This window comes from Hylobates moloch, unplaced genomic scaffold (assembly GCF_009828535.3).
Source record: "Hylobates moloch isolate HMO894 unplaced genomic scaffold, HMol_V3 SCAFFOLD_26, whole genome shotgun sequence".
In the NCBI taxonomy this organism is placed as follows: Eukaryota; Metazoa; Chordata; class Mammalia; order Primates; family Hylobatidae; genus Hylobates; species Hylobates moloch.
This window is the reverse complement of record NW_026652301.1, coordinates 2,406,210-2,421,473: the sequence shown is the minus strand read 5'-3', so window position 1 is coordinate 2,421,473 and position 15,264 is coordinate 2,406,210. Positions and strand designations below refer to the sequence as shown.

Below are 15,264 nucleotides of genomic sequence, written 5' to 3'. Positions count from 1 at the left end.
TGAAGACATGTTAACTTAAAAATCTGGAAAATATAGATCTAGAAGAAAAAGCATAAACTGCACTTACAATCTCTTAGCCAAGTGATAATTGTTATTTAATTTAGTATATCAAGTAAGGATCTTTTTCTAACATTCTATATGCTATACTAGAAAGTGTTATAGTATTATACATAAACAATCTATTGTTTTCTTTACTTAAAATATTTTGATAATTTTAAATATTTGCATAGTATTTATTATATGTCATATAAATGTAACAAAATATATTCAGTTAATTTAATAAGGATGGATATTAAAGCTATTTTCACTACTTTTTCTATTTTACTATTGTAAACATCACTAGGATAATAACTTTTACTTACATTTCTATTTCCTTGGGAAAAATCCCTAGAAGAAAAATTAAAGATCAGTGTATATTTAAAGCTACTCAGCATGTATTTGCAAATGTTCTTCCAGAAGCACTGAGCCAATTTGTATTTTCACCAATGGTTAGGAGCCAATACCAGTAGAGTTCCTTTTCATGTGCTTTGACAATGTTGTAGGTTGCAAATAGTATTTTATTGTTGTTCTAATTTGCATTCCTGTGTCTTTTTCTCTTGAATTTTTCAGACTCCTTTAAGGATCTTTCCAAAGGTCTTCAGTTTTGATATAAGCAATGAAGAATAAGAGTGAGTAACAGCTAAAGAAACCAAGGAACTGTAGCGGTAGAGTGTACCATTGAAAATATTGAAGACTTGATGAAACAATGTCCCTTGCATAGACTGAAGCTTTTACAGGCACTCCCGACCTGCAGTGGACTGTCTGGGTTCTCCCAAAATCCATACGTTGAAATCTAATCTTCAATGTGATGGTACCAGGAGGTAAGGCTGGGAAGTAATTAGGTCACAAGAGTGGAGCCCCCATGAATGGGATTAGTGCCCTTCTAAAAGAGGCCCCCAAGTGCTCCCTTGCCAGCTACTGGCTGAGGACACAGTGAGAAGACAGCTGTCTATGAGCCAGGAAGTGAGCCCTCACCTGACATCAATTCTGCCAGCACCTTCATTTTAAACTTTCCAGCCTCCAGATCCGTGAGAAATAACTTTCTGTTGTTTATAAGCCACCCAATATATGTTTTGTTTTGTTTTTACAGCAGCCTGAATAGATTTACAGCCAAGAAAATTAGAGAGGGGATCCAGATTGGACTTAGTCTTCAATTTGATTACTCAATTATGATGACTAAAAGACCTACTGAGCACCAGAATTCTGGTGATGTTTTTTCCCAAGGTAGCCTAACATAAGGCAATATTGTAGCATGAAGGAAGGGGATGACTTCTGAGAAGGCTTTCTTCACCCTGTACAGAAACCCAGTAAGTGGGTTGTGGATACAGGTGTGCACATGTCACCTTGTGGTGTGCATGTGTGTGTGCTCTTGGGAATGTCATCCCTCCTTATTTTAACTGCATGTGAAAGCAGCAGGAACCTGTGCTAGAAACAGAGACAATTAGAAGATAGCTGTGCTTTGGGGAAGCAAGTCAATTGACTGAAAAACAATTTGCCAAATGTCCAATTTGTGCGATTGTTAGGATGTTTAGAAGGTTTTCTTTTCATCTTCACCCTATACTTTCCCTGTCCCTGTCTGTGAAGTTGGCCCAGACTATTTTGTTACAGAGGCAGGGTCATGTTCAGAAGCAGGGGTAGGAATTAAACTAAAACATAAGCCAAAATCCTCAATGAGTCAGTAAATTGGTCATTCATCAAGTTAATTTTAACAAATTGGCTTTCAACAAATTGGCCTGGAGCCCTACTTTGGCACCTTCTTCTGGAAATGTCTTCTTTTCCTCTTTTAGTCCTTTTCCGTTCAACGTTGTACTTCACCTAGACCTTGAGATTGTGCCATTCACAATTATAATTTCAACATTTATCACTTGCCCTGCGAGGTACAGACTTAACTGTTGGCTGGCTAAATGTTTATGTGGAATCTTAGAGGACTTGTAACACTATTTAATGAAACACTCAAAACATTCAACGTCTAAAGGGGGACGGTGATTTGGAAATAACTTCTCTTACCTGTTCCTACTTGCCCTCTGGCTTCATTCATGGTCATAGGGCCTTAGTTTTTGGACAGAGAGCACCACCAGTTTTGGCCATGCATTCTCTTTTTCCACAGCCCGTTTATATCCATCTGGTCACCACCTGCCAATGAGAAGTAAATAACAATGACTGCTCCCTCCACTGGCTTCTGTCCCTGGGGTGAATGGCCAGGAGTTTGAGCCACTGCTGGACAAGAGCCGTTGATTGCTTGAAGGCTGGCAAGGACAGCAGAGCCCTCATAGTGTTCTGGCCTCTGCAGGAGAGAAAAAGGGATGAGCAGACGTGTTGCACTGAGATTAGCTTCCTGCCAATTTCTCCTGAATTTTCCTAAAATAAAAGTGCATTTTCTTCCCAGCCTGATTACATTTCAAAAGCCCTCTTCTACTAGCACAGCCTTGGTAGATGCTGGACTCTAGAGAGGATTAAAGGTGGTGGGAATGGTAAGGATGGTGAATCCGGGATTAAAATTGCCCTACTACACATTGGGTCAGAGCAAATATTTGTGAAGCTTGAGTTATTTGCAGTGCATCATTATGGTTTCTGTATGGGAAATGCCAAGTTGTACTTCAATGTGCAGGGAGATAAAAATATATTTACCAACACAGGGTGTTATGTGTTAAATGGTAAGGTGCCAGAATGCTCATAAACTTGACCAATACAAGGATGTTGTCAGAGGTGGTGTGGGAAGCAAAATTGTGAATCAGGTGCTGAAATGATTAAAGAAGATAGAAGACTGAGCTGACGACAGTGTGCATTAATTAATGGAAATGTATGGCCTGAAATGTAAAAGAGGAGACGTAGTTGAGTAAGAAGTGCAGCATCCTTTCATCTATCACACTGGAAATCCAGCAAAATATGTGACCAAGTGACTATTTAAAGTCAACTGTATAGAACTCCAGAGCTGGGGATGATTTATCTGCAGGAAGAAACCAGCTTTGCTCTGGGCTAAGAGTGAAAGCATATTAAATATGTAGCCTTTTAAAGAATCATATTTCTGTATCATCTATACATATATATATACACACAATTTCATATATATAATGGATTAAAGCAGATCATAACATAATAAATATCAAATTATTCATGCTCCTCTTTTGAGCCTCATTCTGCAGAAGGAACACTTTCGCGCTTTAAAAAAGACAGGATCACCTCTGATCTATGAACCATTTTATTTCAAATACATCTTACTTTTACAATTTGGCCTACTGCTTGGTGGGGAAAGGCCTTTCCATGTTTCACTCACTGCAGAGCAATCCAGCTTTCCTGTGATATTCATCTGATGTTTATATCCATCTTTTGAAATGTAGGGGCTATTAGATCAGAAATATTCCACGAAGAAGGGAGCAAAGATTCATGTCACTGACAACTGGAGAAGAAACAGAGAAAGGATAATAATATCATGGGACAGAATGGAGTCCCTTCCAGATCTTTGGAGGGCTAGCACCATATCCTTTCCAATCATTTATTGCAAGGCTAACTAAGGTCCTGAAGAGTGGGCATCTTCAGTCTGAGGCCAAGAGGCCGCTAACCTACCCTGATATAGACCAAACTGTGCTTAGTTTCCCTCTGGAAGCACCAGAATAGCTGCACTGGTTATACTGTGTCATTTCAGAATGCTGACCTCAACCCTTAGCCCATTTGTTTGTTGACACAATAATTCTTTTTTTTTTTTTTTTTTTTGAGAAAAATAAATCTTTGTACTGCAGTTAGAAATAAAGCTTAAAGAAAAATCACTGGGATGGGTGACATGTTGCTTTAAGTTAAAAAATGGCTCTGCAAGGTGGGTATCCAAACCTTTGCAGCTGTTCTCCATGCAAGAAGAACAACTCAAGAGCAGCATGTCATGGGCAGCTCCCAGGAAAGGAGGAGAGAGGCTGGAGGCACCAAACCCATCCAAGCACTCAGCACTTGCGAAGGTCCTGGCCTCCTTTACTATCCAAACACCTTACACTTTCTAAGAATTCAATACACATGGATTAAAGCCCAACTTACTAAAACTAGTTATTTCGCATTAATAATTTGAATCTTTAAGTTTTAGCTGGTGAAAGACTAAGTTTTTATTTGAAAATCAAGTATTTTTTTTTCTTTCTTTCAAATCAGGTACTCATGATGTGTGACAAATGGCATGCTTCCTGCAAGAGTTACAAGTTATGTGCCTAAACAGGAAGGATCATCTCATTGCAGAATTAGAGCATCATCCAGTGGGAAGGGAGCTTCAAGGTCATTTAGTCCAGCCTCCGAGTGATACAGAAATTCTCTTTGCAGCATCCCTATCAGGTGGCCATCAAACTTCTACTAGTGTATTCATCCACACCTGGTCTGTCTAAAACCTTGAGAACAGCCCTTTGTATAGTTCAAGAGCCCCAACTGAAGGAAAAGTTTTTGTTATTTTCAGTAAACATATTCTGTTGTATAATTTTGGTTGATCGGTTCCCCTTTAGCGACCCAGAAAACACTGAGCTCCCTCTGACATCCATGCCCTTTGACTCAAAGTCAGCCATAAAATAGAGCACCGGAGTAACTTTCCAGAGTCCCAGATTTGCCCCTTTGCTCCATTGCAAATCAAATGTGTGACCGGTGTTTCAATTCAATTAGCCTTTTCCTAAGGGTTTCACTGTTTCTGTTCCATGAGTTTCTTTTTTAAAGATCTGCATTTGTATATTTCAAGTGGAATTTTTTTTTTTAAGCAAACTACAACATTTTATTTTAAATTGAGAGATATGGTTTGATTTTTATTTTTATTGTGGAAAATTTCAAACATACAAGAGTAGATATAATACAGTAATGAATGCCTTAATATTTGTCACCCAGCTGTAAATATATCAAATTGTGGTCAATCTTTCTTTTTTTTGAGATGGAGTCTCGCTCTGTCACCCAGGCTGGAGTGCTGGAGTGCAGTGGCACGATTTTGGCTCACTGCAACCTCTGCCTCCTGGGTTCACGCCATTCTCCTGCCTCAGCCTCCCGAGTAGCTGGGACTACAGGCGCCCGCCACTACGCCTGGCTAATTTTTTCTATTTTTCAGTAGAGACGGGGTTGCACTGTGTTAGCCAGGATGGTCTCAATCTCCTGACCTCGTGATCTGCCCGCCTCGGCCTCCCAGAGTGCTGGGATCACAGGTGTGAGCCACTGCACCCGGCCGGTCAATCTTATTTCATCATTACCCTCACCCTGTCTTTCTCCTCCCTGGATTGTTTTGAAGCAAATCCCACATACCATACAATGTCAGCCATACCTTCTCATATGAACCGGGGAGCAAATTCTCCAAACGACAAAATCAATGGAAGACATTTGGGGGGCCTAGCCCTTATAGTGGGTGCTGGAGTTACAAAGGTGAATAAAATTGTGCCACGTTTTGGTCTTTTTGGAAAACACTACCCCTCATGTGTCTATAAAAACTGACTCCTCTTTTTGTGCTAACACTTCCTTTTTTTGGCCAAAATCTTTCTAAAAATAGACAGCAAGCCCCCTCCTGCTGCCCGTTTCTTAAACTTTCCTCTCATGAAGGTGAGCTAGGATTGTACAATTACAACGCTTTGAGAATTTCGTTCCTTTTGAGCTGTCTTTACTTTTAAAAGCCTCTAGTCATGCTATTGGACCATCTTTTCTTCTAATAATTGAAAAAAAAAACTCTATATTGTGTTATTCTCTGTCTTTTCATCCCAGTTTACTATGATTAACATGGTTACCGTCTCCCCAGTTTCTTCCCGTTCATTTACCTTTACCATTTCATTTCACCTTGCATTTCTTCCCAGTTGCTCGGACTTCACAATAGTAATTTTCTTTTTCTTTTTTTGTACCTTCTGAAAGGGCAGTCTAATGACAAAGTCAGTCAATAATTGCTCGGAAGATCTGTATTCACCAGAAAAGTCTTTCTGCTGATATTCAGAAGATCAAATTTTAAGCTCAGCATGAACCAAGATCCAGTTACACTGTCTGCACACACACACAGAGAGAAAAACCACCATAGTATGCATGAGGGAAAGATCAGACCATGCAATCATTATGTGATAATGTATTAATAATAGATGGTATAATGAACCAAAAATGAGCTTGGCAACACTCCCAGGTACTTTTCATAAAATAATTTCCATAACCTGCTTTGCCTATGAAGAAGGGAACACATTATCCCACAATTACTTGGGGGTGGAATGATTAGCGTGGGTCCAGGACGCGGCCCGGGGACTCTGTGGTTGGCCTTACACCCTTCCAGACAACGTCCCTGGCCTCTCCCCTACTACAGCATGTGTAGCTGTGTGAGGGACGGAGGCTAAAAGCCTGGTTATGCTCCACAGAATGAATTCTTATGTCCCTGAACTCTTCCCAGAAAACATGCAGGGAGTCTCTGCCAGCTGCAGAAGTTCAACTCCTAGGAAGAGGGGATGAATTTCTGTGTTTTATTTCAATGGTGTAGCATGAGTGTAGTAGCTGGTCCTCACGTATGTCTTGGCTACATCATCCTGTGACATGGTCCTGAGGCTGACCATGGGATGGAGCTGACGTTCAGAGCCCCAAATTTGACATGAGGCATAGCCAATATATGGGACAAAGTTCAAAATTTATGTCACAGAAGGTAACCTGGGACTTGCCTGTCACTGCAGATCCTGCACTCTACAACATAGCAGTGTTTAGTGCCTTTTGAGGTTGTAAGGGTCATCAGGTCTTCTAAGGAGTCACAGCATATATAGCTAAATTTTCTGAATATAAATATATGTGTTAAACGAAATGACACAGGACAGGTCATGGAGAGCATAAAAGAACTGTGTTTGGAGATTCATAAGTATTCTGGTCTGGGCATCAGAAACTTGATACAGTTTGCATCACACCCAGGAGGAAGGATCATTCAGGCATTTGGATTTAGTTGCATTGCTGACATCTGTCAGAAACCCAGCTAACAGCCATTGGCATGAAAAGCACAGTTAAAATGAAATGGATCTTTTCAATGAGAAGCTCAAAACTTTAGTTGGTTTGCAAAGTGTTTTTGTCTAGCCACATGCATCATCAATTTAATATTTCAATGTTTCAAGTTTATTTCCATGAATGAGATTTCATTTACCCCCACACATTCACTTAACCTATTGAGTGGTTCTAAGTTATGAACAAATACAGTCACCAAAAAGGTGATTATTTAAGAAAGAACAGAGAAAACCTATCAGTTACATCTTTAGTTATCTTAGACTTTTAGGCAGCGCCTCTAGAAAGTGCTGAGCAGAAGCTTAATATGGGAGTGAAGAAAACCAACTTTGTTTATCTACCTCTAAGTCACAAAGGCTGTTCTGCACACACCTATGAACTTCTGGGAACAGAAAAGCCACTTAGCAAGTTAGCAGGTGAGGTCAGAGTAGATGCATATTCTCTGGGCACATATATTAGCCAAGGAAGAGACGACACCCTAAATCATCTTTATGGGGCCTAAACCATAGAGTATAAAAAGCAAATGCATGTTTAGATGTAACATATTTGCCAAAATAATTGGACTTTTATTACATTTCCCCTGTGACCAAAATTACCTTGCATATATTTATCTTCCAACTAGACAACATGATATTTGTGGATACGTGTTACTCACACATAGGTTTCTGTTAACACTCAAACTGAACCACTCAAAAGGGGTGTCATTTGTGAAGTCCAGGGAAAATCAACATAAAGGCAGCTCTTAACTCCTAGGTCACAGGGAGGCTTATTTGCCCGAAAGAAATGCTCATGTTACAAAGGGGTCCTTTCTGCTGTTTTTGTTTGAAAACAGACTCCTCTAAAATATGCCGGTATCTGTAGAAAAGGAGCAAGAGTTCCCCTCCAGAGGCTGCTCCCTGGAGAGTCACAGAGACCCTTGCATTTCTCCCATAGTATTCTTCTCAGGCCGCCCATTTCAGCGCAGCATTGACCAAGACATTTCAAGTCCATAAGCACTTCCAAATATTGAATTAGAGAATCTCATAATATATCCACAGATTAATCAAACTAATGATATTCATAGGTAGCCAGGATGGGTCACGTTTTTCAGCTCGTAGTTTAAATAAAATCACATCTCTTTCTCTTGTATGCCTCCCCTCTCAATTAATTTTTCAGTTCCCACAGTTTGGTTTTTAGAAAAACATCCAGTATAACCTATTCAGGTTCCCTCTTACTGTCTTGTCCAAGAACACTATGGACTTACTCATTCCAAAGGGTTCATTCTGTACAAGAATGCTAGGCAGCTGGTTGAAGAGAGAAAAAACTGGAAAGTCTGGTCAGTGCACTAGTTACTGATGCTGACACCAGGCTCTACTGCTAGAAACTGGATCTGCAGAATCTGAACCAGCCCTCCCTGGCTAACACTCAAAGGCTTTTGGTTGCACCAAAGTCACCCGGGCAATTGACCCCATTCCTTCTTGTAGGTTTCTCCTTGGGAGACTTGGTTTCCATTCTTGCCAACGGATCTTTAAGTCATCCAGATACAAACTATCCTAACTTCAAACATAAAGTTCAGCCATCAGTTCCTTGCTTCCCTGAAGCCCCAAGGATTCCACACCTTTTTTTTTTTTTTTTTTTTTTTAGGGCACAGAGAGGGAAGCCTTCAAGTAGCAGAAGGTCCTGGTCTATTCTTTTCCCAGAACAGTGAAGTGTCTCTTCAACCTACCTAGGTATCACCAAGCTTTGGATCACCCTATGCAGAATCAGGAATCCCCACTCCAAGAAACCTCATCATAGAAGACAGTACACTTGGAAAGGATCCTACTCCACTCAATGCCCAGTGACACCTGGCATTCTTTTGCTTTGCACAGATTTCTTAAAGTGAAGGGTGGAAATATCTCTGGATCATGTCTTTGCTCTAGTCTCTGTTATTGTGTTGTAACCTGAGAAAAATCATTTATTTTCTCCATTAAGAGTAGACTAGGAATTTTCTAACTTACCAGTTTAATAGATCAGAAGTTTTTAAAGCTTTTCTTTAGCGTCGGAATCCTTTTTATTCTCTACGTTTTACAAGTATGAACTTTTACTATCATATTCTCAGGTGTTCTTGAGCCATAATCTTACTTTCTAAAAGCAAATTTTATTTATTTTTTAAATATTATGCTAGGTTCAGGGGTGCATGTGCAGGTTTGTTATATAGGTAAACTTGTGTCACAGGCGTTTGTTGTACAGACTATTTTTTCACCCAGATACTAAACCCAGTACCCAACAGTTATTTTTTTCTGATCCTTTCCCTCCGCCCATCCCTCATCCTCAAGTAGGCCCCAGTGTCTGTTGTTCCCCTCTTTGTGTCCCTGTGTTCTCACCATTTAGCTCCCACTTATAAATGAGAACACGCGATATTTGGTTTTCTGTTTCTGCATTAGTTTGCTAAGGATGATGGCCTTCAGCTCCATCCATGTTCCTGTAAAGGATGTGATCTCATTCTTCCTGAAGCCAAATTGGAACATATGACACAGAACCCCCATTTTTCTTAGGTAGAGAACTTAATCCAGTCAATCCCATTTAAACCTAATACATTTTGTTGATGTCTCTATCACGCTGGGTTGAAAAATCAAGCACACTGAAGGCTATTTGCCATTTTCTACTTCCTCACTGAGAGAGGAATTTTATAAAATTAGAGGCAGTATCTCAGAGGGGAGGTAGGATACTTTATGATTTTATATTTGTATCCCTATTCTAGCAAATGTTCTGGAGTTCGTTTATAGAACCAGCTTCCCCTCTGCACACGGAGGGTCGTGGTTAACCCACCCTTCCAGTTCTCATCTCATCTGTTGTGACTTTGAGTGCTTCTTCTAGCAGACCAATTGCCCAGACCTGTAGGCTCCATTGGCCTAAGGGTAAAGAGACATGGGCCTGCCCCATTCACTCTCTGTATTGCTTTGGCCATTCATCTAATCTCTTTGAGTTTTGGTTTCCTCACTAGTAAAATAAAGAAATAAGATGGTCTCAAATCTTCTCCCACTTTTAGAATTATACATCTGATGAATTATGAACACTCAGATTCCTGGATTCTTCCAAGTCCTTTAAAGCAACCCCTATTTCTCCTTGCAAGTAAATATTAGACAACCTCAACCACTATCAATTCTGCAATTTACATGCAGTTCAAGTATCCAAAGCATACTGGGCTTGCTGCCACTTACTCTAACCTGTTACAGTGATCTTTGGACATAAAAGTTTTGTCTCTTTCATTTGAAAATCAACGACATGAGGTATTGCAGAGCCACAGGGTAAGAACCTGGATATGAGAATGGAACAGCACTGGAAGTCAGCCAAGCATGATTTGTATACTAATTCCAGCTCTGAAATGGACTAAACACCCCGGTTTCATCACTCACAACTCTTGTGCCTCCTCCTGATCACCTGCAAAGTGGACATAACAATGCACTCACTACCTCCCTCAGAGGATGGTTGTAAACTACTTAATCCCAGACCAGCCACCAGATGCCACAGCCAGAAGGTCACCCCGTTCCGTTCCAGAAAACTCTTTATTCCCGGTAGGGAGTTCTGACATCACAGAAGACTTTGAAATCCTTTTTTTTTTTTTTTTTTTTTAACCATAGCTTACTTTGTGGCTTAATCCCTTGCCTACCTTATAACACATTCTCTAGCATCCATTTGATAGAAATATATATTTATATTTGCATATATATATAATATGCATGTATTTTACCTAGCACTTATCTATGCTTTGTCCATTTGATCTGATGCATACACATTTTACCCAGCACATAGTATAAAATGTAAGTTGGTTATTTTTATTATTACTGAAATTATTTTTAGCATCTTTACACTTTTGTTTATGCCATCGGCTTCTCCTTGAGGTCCTTTCTCTTCAATGCATAATTATCTAGCAAAAATCGACACATCTTTTGTGGGAAAAAGTGAAAGTGTTTGAGCTCCTGTGTTCACAAAACTCTTGTAGCAGTTTTCATGTTTACTTTTATTGTGGTTATTTTTGCATGTATTGTTTTTCTTACTATACGTATGCCCCTGGGGATCACCACACTGTATTTTTATTCAGTCCCAAAGCAGCTAGCATGTAACATTTCCCATATGGAACTCAATAAATACTCAATACATTATTGATAAAGACTTAATGAAAACAGACCCAAGAGCCCACAAATCATTTCTTGGCTGCGTAGCTTGCTTGATTTGGACTTGCCATGTGGTTTAGACAGGGCAGAGGCTATTTTCCGATCAGTCCAAAGTGGGCTTCATTATGTACCTGATGTCATTAAATCCATAGTCCTATCTGCCCGAGAGTCCATTCCATTTCTGAGTGTGTCTGTTAGGCTGAAAGCAAAAGTCTTTATAATAGGATTAGACATTTTAATAGCCCCTAGAGAAATAAAAGCACTTCATGAAGGTTATTTTTTTCTGAATAAAAGCAGCCTATCCATATAACAGCCAGAAAATGTGTAGTAATTAGAAAATATTCTGTTTCCCTGAAATCGTAGTATTGATAAATGACACTTATTGAGTTTCTATCTTATGCCACATATCAGATGTGTTATCTTGTTTAAGCTTCACTGTGTGGTAGGAATCATTGTTATTCCCATTTTACAGATGAGAAACTGTAATTGAAAGGTGCCAAGTAAGTTGCTCAATGTTCACAACTAGCAAGTGATAAAATAATTTGGCCATCACCAGAGCTCTCTATCTAGATATAAATGTTTGGAAAATTTCAGATCAAGATGGCATCCCTATTCTGGGACTCTCTGCCTTTGCTCTCTAGGATTTCTGAATATAAATATAGAAATAGACAAGAGTTTTCATGGTCACTGTGCAACCTCGGTTCAGTTTTGTTTTTTGTTTGTGAGATGGGGTCTGACTCTGTTGCCCAGGCTGGAGTGCAGTGGCATGATCATGGCTTACTGCACTCAACCTCCTAGGCTTAAGTCATCCTTCCATCTCAAGTAGCTGGGACCTCAGGTGTGTGCCAACATGCCCAGCTAATTTTTTATTTGTAGAAATGTGGTCTCACTATGTTGTCCAGGCTGGTCTCAAACTCCTGGGCTCAAGTAATCCTCCTGCTTTGGCCTCCCAAAGTGCTGGGATACAGGTGTGAGCCATCACACTCTCTGCTCAGTTCTTAAATCTTGATATCTTTTCTCTCTCTTCTCTCCTCTTTTCTTTTCTCTTTTCTCTCTCTTCTCTCCTCTTTTCTTTTCTCTTTTCTCTCTCTCTCCCTCTCTCTCTCTTTGAAAAAAAAATAATAAACTTGGCTTCCTCCAACTGTCATCAGTGGTCGCTAGGGGGGCTTTCCCAATACTCAGAAAAACACATCCCTGTTGCTTTTTGTCAGGGACTTTCTATGCATGACTTTCTATGCATGACTTAGGCCTCATCAGCAGTAAAAGCTCAAGCAGTAAGGGTGTCTGCTGCCAGGCTACACTGCCCCTTGGAGGAGCAGGGGCCGGGCTTGCTGTACTGCCCTGCTCAGTGCTTGAGGTTTCACTGTCCTTTGTGACAACAAAATTATGTCACTTTCACCTGCCAGGACAGGCACCAAAAAATCCACTGGTACAACCCCTTCCCAACAAGAGAAGCCAAGGGGCAGCAGCTAGTCAAGTCAGGTGCAGGAGAGCAGAGAATGAGAGGGGGATGCATTGGAGAAGGCGGCACCTGGGTAGGTGTTTCAGGGAACAGTCCCCTTCTTCCAATCATGGGGAATTTCCCTTTTTGTGAAAAGGAAATTCAGAATAGGAATTCCTATCAATGACAAGGCCATGTAAGTGGCACAGAAAACATAAGTAGTTGTTGAGCCACTTACATGGCCCAACATGTGACTGAGTGACTCTTTTTTTGAGACGGAGTCTCACTCTGTCACCCAGGCTGGAGCACAGTAGCACAATCTTGGCTCACTGCAACCACTGCTTCCCAGGTTCAAGCGATTCTCCTGCCTCAGCCTCCTGAGTAGCTGGGATTACAGGCACGTGCCATCACGCTCAGCTAATTTTTGTGTTTTTAGTAGAGACAGGGTTTCCCCATGTTGGCCAGGCTGGTCTGAAACTCCTGACCTCAAGTTATCCACCCACTTTGGCTTCCCAAAGTGCCAGGATTACAGGCGTGAGTCACCGTGCCCCGTCGACTGAGTGACTCTTAAACTATTGTGGCATGAAAAGCTGCCCCTTCTCCTTCTATCACCTACCCTTGCCCTGAGCAGCTGAGGGTTGAATGCAGTGTGTCTACTTTCTAAGTCGCTCCAATGTAGATCACTTGTATTACAATTGATTTTTTTTTTTTTTTACTATTACCTAACAGCTCCATCTGTTACTAATCCATAACAGATGCAAATTTTTGTACATTTTATGCATTTTATGGACATTGGCAGCAATGGGCATTTTCTTGTTTATGCCACTCTTAATCAATTAATGTTTTCTGGGTTTTCTCCCCCTTACTCCAGTTCCTAAACAGATACTCTTTTCTTCTGAGAACACAGGCAAAGCACACAATATTGATCTGATTGCAGCATAGAACCCTCCCGAAATCCTGAAAGCCAATTACCTCATACTGCACAGTACAGTAAATTCTAGGATAGCCTTTGAAAGGGAGTCAGTCAAGTGGTTTATAAGAAAAGAAACTATAAAAAAAGTGTTCTTCAGATTCTTCCCCTGCTATAATCCAGTCAGGTCATATTTTATTGGTGCTCATTATCCAGGCAGACAGTGATAACTGTGGAAACCATGGAAACATATTATGGCCAAATTGATGCTGCTTTGAAACGCCAGTGACTCACACTGTAGAACACTAAACATGATCCATTAAGGGGCTTCTTGGACTTTTGTCAAGAGGGCCCTCCACGTGTGCATTCTAGGTGCAAGTGCAGCCACAACTTACTTGGAGAGTGAGGGGGCTCTCCAAAATAAAGGCAACTCATCAGACTTTTCCCAGAATGAATAAAAAGATATCACAAGTTGCACATCATCCTGGATCAGTTTTATTCCAATGAATCCCTTAAGTTATAAGGCATATTTGAATACTCCTAAGTATTTAAGACAGTGTGTACTCCCTAGCACACACTCTCTCTCCTCTTCTTTAAACCTAATTATTTGCGTCTACATTTTAAAACTTCAAATAAAAATATGCATTGTCCTTGTAATTATGCTCATGAAAATGTCAGATTTCCATATTCTACATCTGATAAAAATAAATACATCTAAGCAGATCATTACATTTTGTTAAATTCCCAAAGCTATGAACACTTAAGGCCACATCCCACTTCAGAGAATGCCACAAAGACAGGTTAGATTAAGGATGCCTCTTTTATTTATAATCTTGAAAACAAAGCCTTCACTAACATATGAGATTAAAGTATAGTATTAAAGAGATAGAAATTTTCATAATGTAAACATTAAAGATAGTTTTAAATTTTTTATTTCTTTTTTTCATAATAAATTATGCAATGTGTTCAGTAATGTAAGCAGAGTAGAAATTTTTTTAAATTATCAAAATTTATCAAAAATTATCAAGTATTTATCAGCCATGCACAAGGTATTTCTTATTCATGTGATGCCATCTCAGTCGATGACAAGGCTAGAATTGTGAAGTTTTGGCAGTGCACCAGGCCCTCTGAATATTTTGATCCTATTTTGTCTTGTCATCTTCTAAAATGTACCAATCATTTATGATTGCAGCAAATCAATAATCAGAAGACTGAATTTTCTGACAATGTTAGCCCTGATATGAGGCTGAAGTTTCAATCATGCTTGTATAAGCATAGTTGAAATTGAATAAACTATAACATTTTTATTTTTGTACTTTAATAACATCTTTTTAAAATAGTTACAAAAGGAATGTATGTTCAGTGCAGATAATTTTAAAAACAGAAAAACTACGGAAGAAGCAAGGGTTACCTATGATCCAGCCTTGATACATAATCATCATTTATATTTTGCTATGTGCCCTTCTACTATTTTTGTTTGTTGGTTTGTTTGTATATTGTTTTAAAGAAATAGTATTGTACTCTCACAACTTGCATTTTGTTATTTGGCTCTGTATTGTGAATATTGTCTCTTATCCGTATATAAGTATTTTCTGTAACACTTTCAGTGACTAGATCTGATGCTGTAGTAGATACGTAAGAACTTTTATAATCACGTTTAGATTCCTTTGAATTGTCTGTTTTATAGAGTATGCTGAAAGGAGTATCCTTTTATGTTGAACTTTGGCCCCATCTTTAAGTATTTACTTAGGATACATCCCTACAACTGCTTTATATAGGAATCATAAGGCCTA

General features: G+C 39.6%; 1 long non-coding RNA gene across 1 annotated transcript in view; it reads right to left on the bottom strand.

The window, feature by feature from the left end:
* Window positions 1-3,267: 3,267 nt before the first annotated feature.
* Window positions 3,268-15,264, bottom strand: part of LOC131382477 (uncharacterized) — a 99,514-nt gene continuing 87,517 nt past the window's right edge. Inside the window, exons 2-3 of the long non-coding RNA XR_009211983.1 lie at window positions 5,790-5,948; window positions 3,268-3,436 (exon numbers count right to left, since the gene is read on the bottom strand). This is a non-coding gene — a long non-coding RNA (uncharacterized LOC131382477). The remainder of the gene's footprint in view (window positions 3,437-5,789; window positions 5,949-15,264) is intronic.